Genomic DNA, 17,627 nt, shown 5'->3' with positions numbered 1-17,627 from the left:
TTCTCCTGCCTCAGCCTCCCGAGTAGCTGAGATTACCGGCACCTGCCACCATGCCCAATTAATTTTTGTATTTTTAGTAGAGACAGGGTTTTGCCATGTTGGTCAGGCTGGTTTCGAACTCCTCACCTCAGGTGATCCACCCACCGCAGCTTCCCAAAGTGCTTGGATTACAGGCATGAACCACTATGCCTAGCCCTGTTTTTCAGTTTTAAGAATTGTCTGTTGACTTGCTGCTATGCAAAATGAGGATACCATTGTTGAACACACACACACTCACCACCTCCTTTCATTTTCCCAGGGTAGTTTTGGGTTAGAGCAATATCCTATGTTACATTTCTAGGATAAAATGTATATTATCTGCTTCGGAGTAGTGGAATATATTTTGAGTTAAATTACATTCTATATGCATTTCTTAAATTACCACCTTACTTTATATTTTTACTTTTCTCTTCCTTTTAAGCTTTTTCATTGTTTGCTATCCAAGTTACAGTCTAATTTGAGATTTTCTGAAGATTGATCAAAGTCTGTCCTTGGCATTGGGAAAAGTGGAATGGAAAAAGGCTTTTTTAGTTTTGTTTCCATTTTAAATTCCGTACATGTGTTATTTTGATAAAATTAAAATGTTGTAAGAGAAATAAAAGTAATTACTAGGAGCTTAGAAGAAGTTAAAACTTTTTAAAGTACTTGAGATTATTATATGCTCCCACTGTCCACCAATTTTATAAAGAGAAATTGAGGACCAGAGAGACTGAGAAAACAGCACCATTCCACAATTAGGGGAGCCAGGGCTTCAGCCCACATCTGTCTGACTTCCAGTCCAATCTCTGTGCAATACCCTAATGAGAGGTAGGGGAAGAAGGCAAGAGTGACTTGGGTTGGCATGCTGCCTGTTCAGAGGATACCTCCTGGGCTTGGAGAACAACACTGTGATGAGCCACCATGATCCAATTTGTAGCCAGAAAGGTACACATCACAAAGATGACAAGACTGAATTACAGAGGGTTGGGAGCTTCTGTCAGGATTAACTGGTCACCTGAGTAGAAGAAAAGACACTCAGCTGTGAAGCAAAATGAAACAATTATGGTAAGAAGGCCCCTCTCAGATTCACTTGCAACTATGAAGTACTGTTTTCTAGAGATGAGCTTAGTTTGGGCAAATTAACAAACATATATAAATGAACAAAGGAAGATGGTTTCTTGATCAAATTAGTCAAAATCCAGTGCCATGTGTCTTCCTTGCTAATGTTAGTTTACTTCAAAAAGGGGTTATTTATACTAATCTTTCATCCATCACCCCAAGTCAATTAGCAAAGTGCACAATTGTTTAACAAGTAATGCCTATATTATAAAATACTCTCTAATATTTTTTGAGTTCAATTACGTTCTATATGCATTTCTTAAATTTATAAATTACGTTCTATATGCATTTATAAATCACAAGGTTATGATGATGTATAAATGTTGGGGTTTATTTGTACCTCTCACTATCCCATTTTGTTACAGGCAATAATAGAGCAGGCCATTAAATGTCTATTTAGTAATTGCTTGTTTATTAAGCACTTAACTGAAGTGCTTCTCATTAACACAGGGGAATTTAAAGAAGAAAATAATAGGAAAATAAATTGTTGACAAATGGATGTCATGGAATATGGCTACTGTTGTAAAGGCTTGCAGTGATCAGCATCTCACTTTTTTTCTTCTTTCACATACTTATCACATTTCTTTTGTGTTCTAGTATCTGAGCTAGGTGTTGGGGGTGCAGAAATATTCTACAAGCGGTCCTAATCCTGAGGACACGGAGGAAAGAGCCACCATCTGTCTGTCTTCAGGGGAAAGGTAATGCTTTAGTGAGGTGTTAAGCTTGAGTGGAAGTTTTTCCAGCAGAAGAGGGTGGAAAGGCTCACTCTGAAAGGGCACAAGGCTACACCAAGGCTTGCTTCCTTTGCCTCTGAAGTGTCCAGTCATCATGAGCAGGTCTTGCTATGGCACTAAGTGTTTTATCTATGAAAATATAATTCTTTAGAAATATTGTTCCCTTCCATTTTTCCTGGTAGTTACGATAAACTCCTTTAAGATTTTAATGGAATATAATGTACTTCACATATGTAGGCTCTAAGGCAAGCTTGTCCAACCTATGACCCGCGGGCTGCATGTGGGCCAGGACAGCTTTGAGTGCGGCCCAACACAGATTCGTAAATTTCTTAAAATATTATGACATTTTTTGCAATTTTTTTAAAGCTCATTAGCTATGATTAGTGTATTTTATATGTGGCCCAAGACAATTCTTCTTCTTACAATGTGGCCCAGGGAAGGCAAAATTTGAATAACCCTGCTCTAAGGCTAACAGATCTTCATATAAATCCCAAATCCTCTGCTCTTTACCATGTGACCTCAATGTACTGAATCTACTTGAAATTGCCTCCTCATTTTGAAATTATAAATAGCATAGCCTATGTGCTAGAGTTATGTTGAGTATTAAACGATGGAATGATAGTAGCTAGCACATTGTTTTTCATCTCATTTTGCCTTATTTCATGTGACTGTGTTATAATATCTAATGTGAATGAAAAATAAACAAGATTTGGTTCTTTGCAAAGAAGAAAGTTCTAAAGCCTTAGAAATTAGTTTCAAGTTTTTATGACCTTTCAGAAATGTATTCATGGATCAACAGATACATTGAAAATGGATATTTATGAACATCATTGCATAAGTTCAAAAAAAGAGAAAAAAGTGATATTGACAATGGCTGAATGTTGCATGATGTCTTTCATCATAGAATCAGAGTCATGAAAGTATTTCTGAGATGAAGAGATATTTATGAGACTGGGCCTTGATATAAGCTGTAACATGGCTAAAGTAGGCCTTTCTCTGGGCTAGGGACACATTAAGAATCTGGAAATAATATGCATATAGTAGCTGTTTAGGTCACGCATGGCAAGTATTCTTGGTGTATATTTCCTTTAAGAACATTACCAGTGAGATTTGCTTGGGTGCTATTGATTTGGCTGGCATTCATCAAAAAAAAAAAAAAAAAAAGAAAGAAAAGTAGACAAAGAATTTAAATTAGGGGTTAGATCTGCTGGAAATTATAAGGCTGAGATTTCCTTTTTCAGTGAAAATAACTTAAGAAGCTTAATTACTAAGTTAGGAATTTCTAATGTTCCCTCAATTCCAATACACACACACACACACACACACACAACTTGAAGTTTTCTCTTCCAAATACTTACAATGTTTTATAATTTGAATGCCACTCCAATAAATATGTTCCTGAAACTGTTCTGAATCTTCATTCCAGACCCCTCTTTAGCTAGCTGAACATTCCCTGAGAGTGAGTAAGTCCAAGATGGTATTGATTGTTGTTTTGGTGTTAGGTATTTAAAAAGATTAGCATTATTGACAAGAAATTACTCTCTCACTTTGCCCTGTTGGACATTACCTGAATTGTAGCCAAGAGTAGCCTTCAGAATCTGTGCGTGAGGCTGACCACAACCTTGAGCGGCCATCTCTGAGCACTGCAGGAAACAGGAAAGGAGGCGTGTGAAGTAGAAGCTCACATTTTCCACAGCACTGATTTTTGGCTGCTGTTCACCTTGCAGGCTCTTCTGGGAGGCTTCATAGATCGGGACAAATGATGGTCTCTGCTAATGTTACTTGTTAGAAAAGCAGAACTGGGGGTTGGCCAGGATAGCTGACCAGAACCACCAATATTATAGGTCACCTACTAAATTCCAGCTCTAATGATATATTTTTGGAATAATATAAAGAAATTTTCTGTTACTTAATGGCAATTGATACGTTGCTTATTTTACTTTTATTCGAAATGTTTCAGAAAAATTCCATCCATGTAGGCTCCAGGACAGAGTGGGCTCTTTGCATGATTCCTCTAAAATAACCTGGCCTGGACCGGACACTCTTACCTATCATAATCCCAGTATTTCAGTGTCTGGCCTGTAAGCTGATATGTTTCATAATGGGCCTGCACTTAGCACTTCTATGAATCTCTTAGTTCTTGATATTCTCTCGTATTTATGCGTCATTCTCCCCTAAAGCTCATAAGCCACCAGGATGGTAGAGTGTATTCTCAAAAGCATCTAACCATGCTCAGCATTTAATTGTCATAGAAAATGCTCTCTAAATTACAGAGGATGATAATTCATATTTTAGCTTCAAATTATCTATTTTTAGAGGACTAAACAATTTTATATGCTGATGATTATTTAAATAGTAATTGATTTGTGGAAAATATAACAACTTGAAAGCAGAATATGAGTTGTACTCTTTGTTCGGCCTAAAAGTGTCCAAGCTGTAAGTTATAGGAATTGTCCATGTAAATCTAGCTCATCTGAAGCTCTTTTACTAATTCACTGTGCAGCACAGGCCCACCCACTTTGTCTCCATGTGATTTAGTCACCTACATATAGTGAAATTACTAGATAAAACTCTTTCCAATGGGAACACGGTCAGGCTCCTTGTATAAGAATTTAATTTCCTTGATTGTGTTGAATGTAAAATGGAATAACATTAAGTAGAGTATTTATTTTTACCACTGATATAAGGACTCCAGTTTCAGCTCAGACATGTAAAGACCTGGGAAGTCATTACATCTGCCCCATAGCAACAAGAAATCCGAGCAAAATGAAAATCAGTGACTTTTCTTGGACCCATCAGAAAACTGAGGTTGTAGCGTTTGTTAGTCTGCATTGCTATGAAGGAATACTTGAGACTGGGTAATTTATAAAGTTAGTTGGTATATTTTGGCTCATACTTCTGCAGGCTGCATGGGAAGTGTGGTGATCTGCTTCTAATGAGGGCCTCAGGAAGCTTACAGTCATGGAAGAAGGTGAAGGGGAGCCATTGTCATGTGTCAAGAGAGGGAGCAAGAGAGAAGGGGCTAATTTTGTATTTTTAGTAGAGGCAGGGTTTCACCATGTTGGCCAGGCTGGTCTCAAACTCCGGACCTAAGGGATCCGCCCCCCTCAGCCTCCCAAAGTGCTGGGATTACAGGCGTGAGCCACCCTGCCTGGCATGGTGGTGCATGCCTGTAATCTCAGCTACTTGGGAGACTGAGGCAGGAGAATCATTTGAACCAGGGAGACAGAAGTTGCAGTGAGCTGAGATCATACCATTGTACTCCAGCCCGGGCAACAAGAGCAAAACTCTGTCTCAACAACAAGAAAAAAAAAAAAGAGAGAGAGAGAGAGAGAATATGGGAGGTTCCAGTCCCTTTTAAGCAAACAGATCTCAAATGAACTACTACAGTGAGAACTCACTCATTATTGTGATGACAGCACCAAGCCATCCATTAAGGATCTGCTCCCATGACCCAAACCGTCCTCACTAAACCCCACTTCCAAAACTGGGGATCACATTTTAACATGAAAATTTAAGGGGTCAAACATCCAAACTATATCATAGGGAAAAGTGACATCCTGACATCTGGAGAGAAGGTCCCCAGCATTTTCTTATCTGAAACAGGAGCCACTGTATATTATATAAGCCAATCAAAAATTAAAAATTGTATAGAATTTTTGGAGGCTGTGTGTGGGCTAGTGTGAGAATGTGAAGCTTCCAAGGGCTGTGTTCCTATGAGAGAGTTCCACTCTCTTGTGAGCTTTTTGTCCAGGAACTCACCCAACATTTACAAAGGGGAACAAGGAAGAACCTAGAAAAAGTTCATCCCTCACTCCTTTCCCCACACACACTGTAGTGCTGGCTGGGGGTGGTGGAAGAAGCAGCCACTGCCAAAGCTACCCAGACTATTTCCACCTATCTACTTCATGGATAAAAGGCTTAATCTGGAGGGGAAATTATGAAAGTTTACCCTGAGACACTGGTTTAATTTATTAAACTGAAAGATGGAAATAGAGATCACCACCAAATCTCTAACCAGAAGCATAATCCCAGTTTCCCCTAAGCAACCAAAGTCTCAATCTGCAGGAGAAAAGGCTTCAAAACCACTGCAATTTGGGAAAAAGAAGAGGAGCAATAAGATGAGGAAGAATTTTTACCCCAGGAAAAAGGAGAGGAATAGTTGTGAAGGCTACATGTCCAGGACTTAGGTTTTGATACCTGCCAAAATTTTTAGCTTAATGTGAACATCAAATAACCTTCTTCTTAGCCAGAACCATCACGACTGTAAAGAACAACAGTAAAAGTAGCAGTGGAATACAACTCTGAAGAGGCACATGGGGAGACTCAGTCAAGTGGGAGCCAAAAAAGGGCACCAATGGAGTGGCCAGAAAGCGCTGGTGCCCATAGCACAAACAGTTTCAAATGCAGCTGGTCTTCTGACCAGATTAGCATCCATCTCTACATTTAAGGCCTCACACAAGGAAACTTGTGCTTTTCTCCCAACATATAAAATTCATCTAATATCTGCTGTTCTTTTCATGCATAGCTATAACCAAAAAATTATAAGGAATATTAAAAAGCAAGACAAAAAGTCATTCAAAGTGACAAAGCAATTGTTAGAACTAGACAGAGCCATGACACACAAGTTGGAATTATCAGACAAGGAATTTGAAAAAGAAAACTCTGCTTAACATGTTAATGGCTCCAATGGAAATGCTAGACAAAATGACAACACTCAGTTCTAGGTGGATAATTTTAATAGAGAGATGGAAATTATAAGGAAAAATCAAATTGAAATACTAGGAATAAAAATATAGCAATGGAAATGACAAATTCCTTTGATGGACTCATTAGTAGACTGGACATGGCTGAGGAAAGAATCAGTAAACTTAAACATAGGTCTATAGAAACTTACTAAACTGGAAGCAAAGAGAAAAAAAATGAAAAACAAAACCAGAACACTAATAGAACATCCAAACACTGTGGGACACAATCAAATAGTGTAACATATGCATAATTGCATTCTGAGAATAAGAAAAGGAGAAGGGAGTATTAAAAAAATTGAAGAAATAATGGCTGAAAATTTTCTAAAACCAATAAACCAAACTACAGACCTAAGGAGTTTAGAGGGAAAAAAAAACAGAATTAATACTGAAAACACACACATACACACACACACACACACAAACATACACACCCCATATCCTATTCAAACTCCCCTGAATCCAGGACAAAAAGCAAATCTCCAAAGAAAGTGGGAAAAAAAACATCATGCTAGTCACAGAGGAACAAGGATAAGAATTACAGCAGACTTCTCATCATAAATTATACAAGCAAAGAGACAATGGCATGGCATACTTAAAGTGTAGAAACACAGAAAGATAAACACAAAAATCTGTCATATATAAAGCAAAAATATTCTGCAAAAGTGAAAAAGAAATAATGAAGGCTTTCTCAGTCAAAGAAAAACTAAGTGAATTCATGGCTAGCAGATATGTCCTAAAAGAAACAGGAATAAAATGGAATCACAAACATAGAGACACAAAATTTAAAAATAAATGTGATCTCTGTCAGCATAGGGCAAGATCCCTGCTTGTTCTAGTCTCCAATATGTAACAGAAGGCCCACTCTCTGACCTCAGCAGGAGCTTGGGTGCCTCTTCTAATTCCAGATAAGAGATGAGAGCTTTTGCATGAGCTGCAGTCATGAATCCAGGGGATCAGCAGCAGAGATGAGAGATCAAATCAGGAAATAGTATTCAAGATGGAAATTAAATTGGGAAACAACAGGATGTCACAGAGACAGGAATACTAGAGTCAAAAAAGGAAAATAAATGTGGATGCAGAGAAGTACTGAGATCTTGGAGGCTTCCAGAGATGAGGGGGTCTCTTCTTAATGACACGTTTGCATAAAGGAGTTGAATCCCCTTAAATGAGGTTATAGAAGTGTGTCATATCCTAAATGCATATCAAAGAATCATCTTTAATTCCTCAGATTGCTTCTCAGCTTCTTTCAGTCATTTACAGTTGGTATTAACATCTGTTGCTCTGTAGCTTCTCAGTCTCATTCATTTTAATTACTTTATCATGCTCAGTGAACAGATTATAAAATATTGAGTACCTAAATAAAAACTAATTAATGATTCTATTGCCACAATTCAAAAACAGTGGTCAAAGAGGGAAACATTTTCTTATATATTTAATAATAGTGTTAGCAATTTTTACAGTAGAATAAGTACTAAATATCCTTTAGGGAAATGGCCCATTATTCTTTGATACCTTAGAAATAATACACAAAAGAATCCTCAAAGATAGATAAAATCTGTAACTGTTAGTACTGTATTTTTAATAAAATATTCCCACTGATATCTAAGATAGATTCTTGACTTAAAAGAGTGACAAAGGCTTTATTCTGATTGGCTGTGTTGAGTAGAATGGTATGGCAAATAAGTAGATTAAGAAGAAAAGCAGAGAAAGAATGTGGTTTACGGTACTTGCAAGACTCAAAGCTTCTGTGTGCCACAATTTCCTTATCTCCAAAAGAGAGAACAAAAACAACTGCTGGTCTTCACACTGGGACTGATCTGAGAGTGGAAAATGACCTCTTTAGTTTCAGATAAGAAGTTTCCAATCTTGTTCCAAGATAAACTAGCTTACTTAGCTTTTCTATTCTATGAGATGTCTGTGAAGTAAGGACAATTATGCCTTCCTTATAATTTATGAATGAAAAAGGCTGTATCAGTTAATAATGCTTTCAGCTGTGTGGAGCCGAGAGCGACTCCAACTTTCCCCTTAACAAATATGGCTTTATTTCCCTCACTTCACAGGGATCCCAGAGGCAGCTGAGCCAGAGTCAATGTAGCACATTCACATTAAGCTTCCCATAACTCTGAGTGAAGTGGGTGGGTTCATGGCCCCAGAGTCACAATTTCTCTGATCCAATTCTCACATCACATCTGCATTCCAGGCAGGAAGAAGGAATAGAAAGAGGGGCAGCAGCAGAGTTCTGTGAATACTGGACTGAGCACATTTCTGTTACGTGACCGTCAGAAGCTACACTGAAGGCTGGGAACACTAACACTTAGCTTTTTCTACCTTCATAATAAAATCACAGTAGGAAAAGTGAAATTTGGTGAGCCAATTCTCCTGACAGAAAGGAAGCCAAGGGCAGGGGAAAGAAGTAGCCTAAACCAAGAGCTAATGGGAAAATAGGGCATACCCTAGAATATTGGAAGGGGGGCAGTGATTGATGGACTAGATATTTCTTTCCTCTGAAGGAAGAGAGCACCTGGGTGCATCTGGGATGCACTGGACAAAACTGGAAATCTTATTTAGAACCCAGCTGCAAGTTGCTGCTTTTCCTGAGAATGATGAATGATGCAAGTAAACATTTCAAAGTATCAGTACCAAGCCCCCACCTCATCCATTTTCATAAAGACTTTCCAAAGACCTCTGACCTGACTTTCCCTGTGGCTTTAATCCTCATTCCTACATTGCTCCCGACACAGTTTCCAACCTAGTGTACCTGCCTAGGGTTGCCTAGGCTGGCACTTCCACCATTAACATCTGGGCACGATGGCAAAGGTTTTCATGCCATAAAATGTGGACTTTATCCTGTGGCAAATGTAGGTTTTAAAGCAAGGAAGTAGAATGATCACATTTGAAATTTAGAAAGCTTCCTGTGTGTGCTCCACAGTGTGGAAATGTATTTGGGTGGGTGAAACTAGGGGATGTTACAACAATTCAGGTAAGAGATGAGAGCTGAGCCAAGGTAATGTTAGTGGAGTGGAGGGGAAGGGTGTGAGAGACAGGAGGTCACCGTGCATTTGTTGTGGAGGACTAGGGTGTAAAGCTGGTCAAAGGTGCCTACAAGACTTCAAGTTGAGTGGAAGGTCCAACTTTCATGGTAGGAGAAACAAGCTTTGGAAGAAAGATATAGAGTTAAATGACAGACCAGATAAGTTGAAATTGCCTCTGGAAATGCAGGTAGATGTGTTCCCCAGAAAGCAAGACATATGGTGACTGAAACTGGCGATAAATGATGTTTCTTTCTGGATGGAATTCCAGAATTTGAAGAAACTAAGGCCGAGGAAATAAACTGTGGAACATTGATATTCAACAGGCAGGCAGATGAAAGTGAATCAGGAGAGGAAAGTAAAAAGTAGAGAAGAGAAGGGGAAAGTTTAAAAAAGAAAAAAAAGAAACTAATGCCACAGAAGTCAAACCAGGAGAGAACTTCTTTGTTTATCTCATAGCATGGTTGAATGTTAATAGCATGTAGTGGGTGAGAGAATAGTCCCCAGAAATATACTGTCTGCTTCAAATATTGCCTTTACCATTTATTAATTCTTTGATTTGAGGCGAGATATTTAACTCCTTCAGTGTTGGTTGTGAGAGTTAAAATAGTTAATAAAAAAAGCAGTTAGAACCTTGTAAGTGTATAGTTGAGTGTAAATGGGTAGCAGTCAGCAACTGCAACTTAATATTATAAAAGATGCTATAGCTCCCTTTTAGATGGTGAGATTCTTAACATGAAAGTCAATTTTTTCTTGTCATTGCTGTAGCCTTAATACTCAATGAAGGAAACATAGTTGACACTGTGTAGTTATTTTAATATCAAAACAATTGTTGTTCACTTCCAGCATTTGAACAAAAGAGAGAAAGAGAAGGAGAGGGAGAGGAACTAGGACGTACAAAACCTATGCTAATGTTTTGTGTTGTTTTGTTTTTAAGCACATTTTAGCTATGTTTTTCAACTTCTCTTGGAAGTATATGTTAAAAATCCTGCATTTTTTTCATAATGCCAGGAAAATCTCTAGAATTCAGACCGCTGAGAAACATCCACTACTACCACAGGGGTCACCATCTTCTTTCCTTTGCCTTTAAAAATTGAAATGTAATGTAAATACAGTGCAATGTGGAAATCTGAAGTGTGCATCCAGGTCAATTTTTAGCTGTCTGACTGTCAATGAGATAAAGATACAAAATATTTCTGTCACTCAGAAAGTCTTTCTATTCTTTTCCCTAGTCAGTCTTTACAGCAGAAGTATTCATTATGCTGGCTTCTGTCATACTATGCTCTACATGTTCTTGAATTTCATAAATTGACTCATACACCATGTACTTTTCAACTCCACAGAATGTTTTTGAACTTTACTCATGTGGTTTTATGGCCGGTTGTTCATTCCTTGTCATTGCTGTGTAATATTCCATCGTGTGATTTATGACGATGGGTTTATCGAGATGAAGCAGCTGTCCTTTTCAGGAGGGTTGATCAGACTGTACTGTGCAATCACTAAGAATGTGGGAGTTCTTGCAGAATCATCCCACTCCTTTGAAGATTCCTGACTTCCAACCACAGAGTTGATCATCATATGACCTGGTTCACAGAAAGAAAAAAATAAAAGGGATTTGGGGGTGGGGGTGGACAGGAGAGACAGCAGCACTGTCCATTTGTTTTCTCTGAGGAGCTTAAATACCCTTCCCATCATCCCCTTGTTGTAAGGAACAATAAATAATAACTTTCTGGGTCCCTTGGGTGTTTTAATTAAGTAGCCACAGAAAGTGCTAGCTAGAAAAGTCTATAGCGACTTATATACAGAAGTGATAACATTCCAGAATGGGCAGTTTTGGCTTAGGGCTGGAAAATAGTTCTCATATCTCCTAATCCCATACCTGTTTTTGGTGCAACTTTGATTTGGAGAACCAAATATGTCTAGCTGTACCCTCTTTTAAGTTATTTTATGCCCAAAGCCCTGCCTAGCCCTTGTGGAGTAAACATCTGTCAGGACAGCTGCCTGGGGGCTGCATGCTGGAGACAGAAGGAGGCAGGGGCACAGAGAGGGACTACACATTTACCTCTGAAAGGCTCCCATGAAAGATTGTCTGGATTTCTGCTTAAAAGTAGTTTATTTATAAGATGAACTGGCTGAACTTGATATAACTGCAAATATTCATTACCAAAATTTAATGTCATCTTTCCAAGCTCACCTTTTAATTTGTAATCAAAACACAAAGAAATGGTTTACAAATGTAATATAAACACAAATGTTGCATGTAGTTGCAAAATATCAGCACATTGTAAAATTGGACATACTATATGGCTTCATTTGGATGAAATTACTTTAATTAAAATGAGAAAACATTGAATAATCTTAGAAGTCTGAATGTGCAGCAAACAGCAGAATGGGTGAGAGTGAGCCTTCTGTAATGAACTCTCCTAAGTGGGACTTAGTGACATATATAGTGATCCATCAGGGGTGCCATCTGTCTATGGGAATTCATTGCTAAAATAAGGTCCTCTTAATCTTTCAGGGCTCCTTGCACAAAGGACAGGTCTTACCAGTGACTTATTTGGAACACAATACTCAAATACTTCATATATGAAACAATAAAATGACTTAATTTCCCTTCTCCAATTTTATGAAACAAACATCACTTGAGATGCACTATCTTAGGGGAAAGAAAACTGTGCACTAAGCACCTACCATATGCAAGGTACAGTGTTGAACATCATCGAATTATATGCAAGTGATATCATTTTCTTTTTATGACTACTATATAAATATTAATATTCTCAGTTCATAGATGAAACCAAGCCATGTCCTTGGGTTATATAGATACCAAAGATCTGTTTTTCACAGTCAGGAGTGATGTGATTCTGGGCTTGATCTTATTCCCTGAGCTTCTGGTTATTTTTACTGTAGAAGCTTAAAGAAAAAAATCAGTTAAATCTTTGGGAGCAGAAAATATTCCTTATGAATATGCATGGCCTTATCTCTCAATGCCTTAGGAAGGGACAACTACTTGTCTTGGAAATGAATGGTACTAGTTTTCTTAATAGCAGGACTAATGATTTGTGGCTAGAACACAATCAGAAACCATACTAGTAATAAAATCTTGGTGTACTTTATCATATAGTTCTTTGATATGCGTAGTCAACAATGTACTGAGAATGAAAAATGGTGCTTCACAGGTAGGACTAGTCTCCTTACAGGAAAGCAGAAGTACAGGATAAAGGTAGAGCCAAGATAAACATTCCTAGGATGCCCTAGGCAAAGTGTAAGAAGAAAAGGGAACCAGGGCAGCAATTGAGTTTTGAAGAGTTTATCTGGACTCTGGAGAAAGGACAAGAAGTCAGAAGGATGCTATTGGTCTAGGAAATGATAATATTTTATCATGATTATGCTTATAATGGTAAGGAAGGCAGAAACTGGAGATTATGGCAATGATTAAGAACAAACATATTGGGGCCGGGCGCGGTGGCTCACGCCTGTAATCCCAGCACTTTTGGAGGCCGAGGTGGGCGGATCACGAGGTCAGGAGATCGAGACCATCCTGGCTAACACGGTGAAACCCCGTCTCTACTAAAAAAATACAAAAAATTAGCCGGGCATGGTGGTGGGCCCCTGTAGTCCCAGCTACTCTGGAGGATGAGGCAGGAGAATGGCGTGAACCTGGGAAGCAGAGCTTGCAGTGAGCCGAGATCATGCCACTGCACTCCAGCCTGAGCGAAAGAGCGATACTCCATCTCAAAAAGAAAAACAAACAAAAAAAGAACAAACATATTTATAGGGAATGAGGACATGGGAGAAGAAAAAACCTGAGATTATGTCAGAAGGAATTAGGTTCTAAAATAAGTTTAGAACTTCAACCGTTAAGCATTTTGGGGAACAGAGCTTCAAAGCATCACCCTTCAAACAGGTTACTAAAGTAAGAGGTAGAGACTATGAGAGCATAGAGAGATAACGCCCAGTGCTTGGGGAACCCATTTGTGGGAGATCAAGTTGAGTGGAAAAGTGCAAACCAGACCATCGTAGTCAGTGCATGTCTGGCAGTAACCCTCAGTTGTAGATTGTAGGTGTGGAGGTAAGCATGGTTTTAGTTTGATATACACCAGGATACAGATTGCTATTAAATAGAGAGAGTGAATAAGAATCAACAGCTTTATTGTGTAATTACAGCATCTCAATTTTTAAAAACTACCATGAATAAAGCATTAATAGTAAAGCCAGCTACATTGCTCACATGCTGCATTTTATTATTCATGTAACGTTTCTGATTGGCTAAAACATTTCAGTGTATCAGGCAATATGCCCAGTTCTAGAAAGACAGAAAAATTACTCACAATTACTGGCTTACAATCCAATGTGTGTGTTTACATGAGGGGGGAGAAGAGGGAGACAATACAAATACTGTGCATGTGGCAAAGGAGCTGTGATGTACAGAGTGTGGAAACACCAAGGAGAGAAGAGCTAGTTTAGCAGCTGTGGTAAAGAACAGAAGTAGTCACTGAGCTTCCCATCCTCCACCAGCCTCCAAGTGCCCTTGTCTTTCACTTCGTTATTTTCATATGATTGATCATATATAACCAACACCTTAGTCCCTCACTTAGCTGATCAATTTGTAGTGTCTCCACATAATAAAATATCAAAGAAGAAAGCCATGATAGTCTGATGAAACACTATCTTTTAAGGACAACTATTTGTTAACATCTAAAGGCAGAGTTTAAAACATAGTTCTTCAATCTGTGCTCTAATATAGACAAATCAGAAGACATTAGTCTAATAGGGCAGTGTGAGTCCATTCCTCGAACAGCAATGAGAACAATGAACACTTGGTCCACACCAGTACACCTGCACACGGCTGAACTTCAGAATTATTTGGAGAGTTTGATCTTCAAAGTGTAGCGCCTTAGGCTTTATCATAGACTTTCTGAATCAGGAGTTTCAGGAGAAAGTCCAAGGGTCTGCAGTTATAGAAGCCTCAGAAGGAGACACTGATGCTCAGCCTAATGGAGTGACCAATGTTCTAGGAGGGTCTTAAAACTCAGACTGAAGCACCATGGCTATCTCTGTGGATTCTATCCATCTTGGAGCTGTCTCAGCCTCTGGTTTCCCTGCTCCTGCAGTCCTGATGCAAACCTGTTAGAGCATTCTTTCTAAGTGGGTCCTCTGATTATGCTATGTGCCTTCTCAGAGTTACTCAGTTTCTTCTGATCTATAGAGCTGTTAAACACACTCTACACATTCGCCCTGCCTTGCCTTTGGCTGTGGCATTATGCCTATCTGTCCATAATGACAGCCTAGTTCTGACGATTGACTCACATGAGCTAACTCTTACTACCCTGTATTCCATGTTGTGACAACATTTGACTACTAACCTACATCATAGTTCCTATATGGAATCATAACTTTTGTTTTTGAATATTATATGTATTTGCTGTATGAAAGAATGAATTTTTTTTCCTCTGTGGCCTTTTCTGCAAAACATAGGCTTCCATGACAAGTATTTGAAAATACCCAAATTGCTGAGATCCAGTGACTGGATATTTGAAAGCACTAAAAGGGAGAGTGATGGGTTTGACTGCCTTAGAACACTTCAGAAGACTCGGTCCCGATCAATCACTTTCTCTAATACCAGCACTTTCCTTGGCTATACCCTCTCCCAAACCACTGGCTTTCAATTGTCTTTTATCCTAAGCAATTTGCATAATATTACCTAGATTTCTCAGTAAGATTTGGAATAAAGGAAAAGAAATCCATCTTCTATCTTGAGTTCAGCTCTATAATTGCAAGATTTGCACAGAGGCTGAAAACTTCCACAAAGCATTTATTTGCCCTTGGGTGAGTTGCCGATTCTCTGGAGCAATCTTCTCCTCTTTTGCATGCACAGAGTAAGGTAGCAGAGATGAAAGACAGCTTTGAGCTTCAGCTACAAATCAGAGCAGCAGGGTGATGCTGGACAGCCTCAGAATTATAACTGATCCAGCTTGGCTCAGCAGTGATTGGAAGTAGGTCAGAAAATGGCAGTGCTGGAGTCCAGACTGTGCGGGAGAATACTACATCTTCTTTAATATTCTAACAGTTTCTTGTCTTGTTCTCCGACTTTTTACTCCTTTTTGCTCTTTCTGTAGTTTTTAATCTTTGTATACATAAAGAGACAAAAATAGCTAAGAAATTTTTGATATAGAAAAGTGAAGAGAGAACTTAAATTATAAGATAATAAATGTATTTAAATCTTAACAATATTTATAACACTGAGGTCATTTTTCAAGAAGAGACAAACAGATCAATAGCTCAGAATGTAAAGCCCAGGAAAACAAACTAACGTAAATTAAAATTAATAACTGATAAATGAACATTTAAATCGATAGTGAATGTATGAAACTATTTAATGAATTTTCTTGAGGAAATTGTCTATCAGGAGAATTTGGTTCATTTGCCACCAGAATACATACTGGCTGGGAGAGAAAAGTCAAAATGTATTTTTTAAAAAGTAGTCACAAAACAATTGAGATAAAACTGAGAATAATATTTATTTGCTTTGGCAGATGGGATAACATTCAAATAATGAAAATTATAAAAGAAATTAAAGAAATGGATGATTAAAACAAATAACATTAAAAAGCACTGTACATGAAAAGCAACATAAAGATAATTAAAATTCATGAAGAGGACAAATACAAGCATTGGGAGAGTATTCTAAAAATACATAGAATTTATATACACGAATAGGAAAGCACTAATGTACTAATGTCCAGAAGTGAAAAGGGCAAAGGAGACACAAAAATAATTCACAAATGACTAAATTCAAATGGTTAATAAACATATGAAAGTCTTTGTTTTGTTTTGATTTGATTTTGCTTTTTGAGTTAAAGAGAGCTAATGAAAATAACATTCATGGTAGTTTTTCAGTGCTAGCAATGATATGTAAGGATTAGCATACTCAGACACTAATGAGAGAGAGTGTATAAATTAGTAGATGCATTCTAGGTGCAGTTTGGTATTAGGAGTCTCAATAACATGCAACTCCTTTAACCCTATAATCCTGATAATGAGAATTGTAAGTTTCCATCAAATATTTATAAGACTATTCATTGTGCCTTCATTTTAAATGATAAACAATGAGAAACAACCTAAAATATGGGGCATCAATATAAAAAAGTATTACCTACCTACTCATGAAGATTGTCGGTATGTTTCTGCAGTGTTTTTACATCCTTCTGACAAGGAGGAGGGTTGACAAAGACTACTCAATGTCATTATGGTGGAATTGAATCATGGCATCTGCTGGAGAAATACCAGCTGTGACTACGTCTGCAGAGAGTGGCTCTCATCCAGCAAGAGATGGTGCAGGTGGTCTTCTGTACCTAGAAAGAAGTTGAGAAACATTTCGGAAATAAAACTTGCAAAGCTTGGCTGCCAACTGTGGATGGTCTGGGAAAGAGATGGAAAACATTCAAGAGAAGCTGGCATTTATAGGTCAATAAACTGAGTTGGTGAAGACAATAACCAAGGCTATGAGAATGAGGAAGGAAACTAGGCAGAAACCTCCAGTTTTCAATTCCTTTTGGAACTGACAAATGAGAAAACAGCTACAGAGAGACTTGACCGTTCATCTGCATGAAAGATGGATGGAATTAACATTTGGGGACGTGCCTACTCTGTGTGTATCAAACCTATTTCTTATTCTGTTTTATTTAATTGTCATGGCAGGTAAATAAAATTTTTAGATTTAAGCATTCAACAAACATTTCTTGCTTGCCTGCTATATACCTGACTTTATGTTAGGTGCTAGGGAGCTGGGGACATAGACGTGAGTGCAATATACTTCCTCCCTCCTGTAGAGTTAAATAATACCTATGATATCAGTTATCTAGCAGCAGAGGGTGAAAAATGTAAGCCTATTTATTTTTATTTTCTTTAATTTTTTTCCTCACTTCAAAGCCTCTCTGCTATACCAGTCTTTTTTCTTTTCTTTTGTTCTTTGAAAT

General features: G+C 38.1%; 1 long non-coding RNA gene across 2 annotated transcripts in view; it reads left to right on the top strand.

The window, feature by feature from the left end:
* The first annotated feature begins 460 nt into the window (after window positions 1-460).
* LOC129060312 (uncharacterized) overlaps window positions 461-17,627 on the top strand; it is a 60,179-nt gene continuing 43,012 nt past the window's right edge. The window contains exons 1-3 of one of the 2 annotated variants that reach the window (XR_008526915.2): window positions 461-1,083; window positions 1,735-1,835; window positions 16,842-17,373. This is a non-coding gene — a long non-coding RNA (uncharacterized LOC129060312). Of the gene's footprint in view, window positions 1,084-1,734; window positions 1,836-16,841; window positions 17,374-17,627 lie in introns of those variants that run through there. The other variant, XR_008526914.1, reaches the window with a different exon arrangement.

This window comes from Pongo abelii, chromosome 6 (genome assembly GCF_028885655.2).
Source record: "Pongo abelii isolate AG06213 chromosome 6, NHGRI_mPonAbe1-v2.0_pri, whole genome shotgun sequence".
In the NCBI taxonomy this organism is placed as follows: Eukaryota; Metazoa; Chordata; class Mammalia; order Primates; family Hominidae; genus Pongo; species Pongo abelii.
This window is presented reverse-complemented; position numbering and strand designations above follow the sequence as displayed.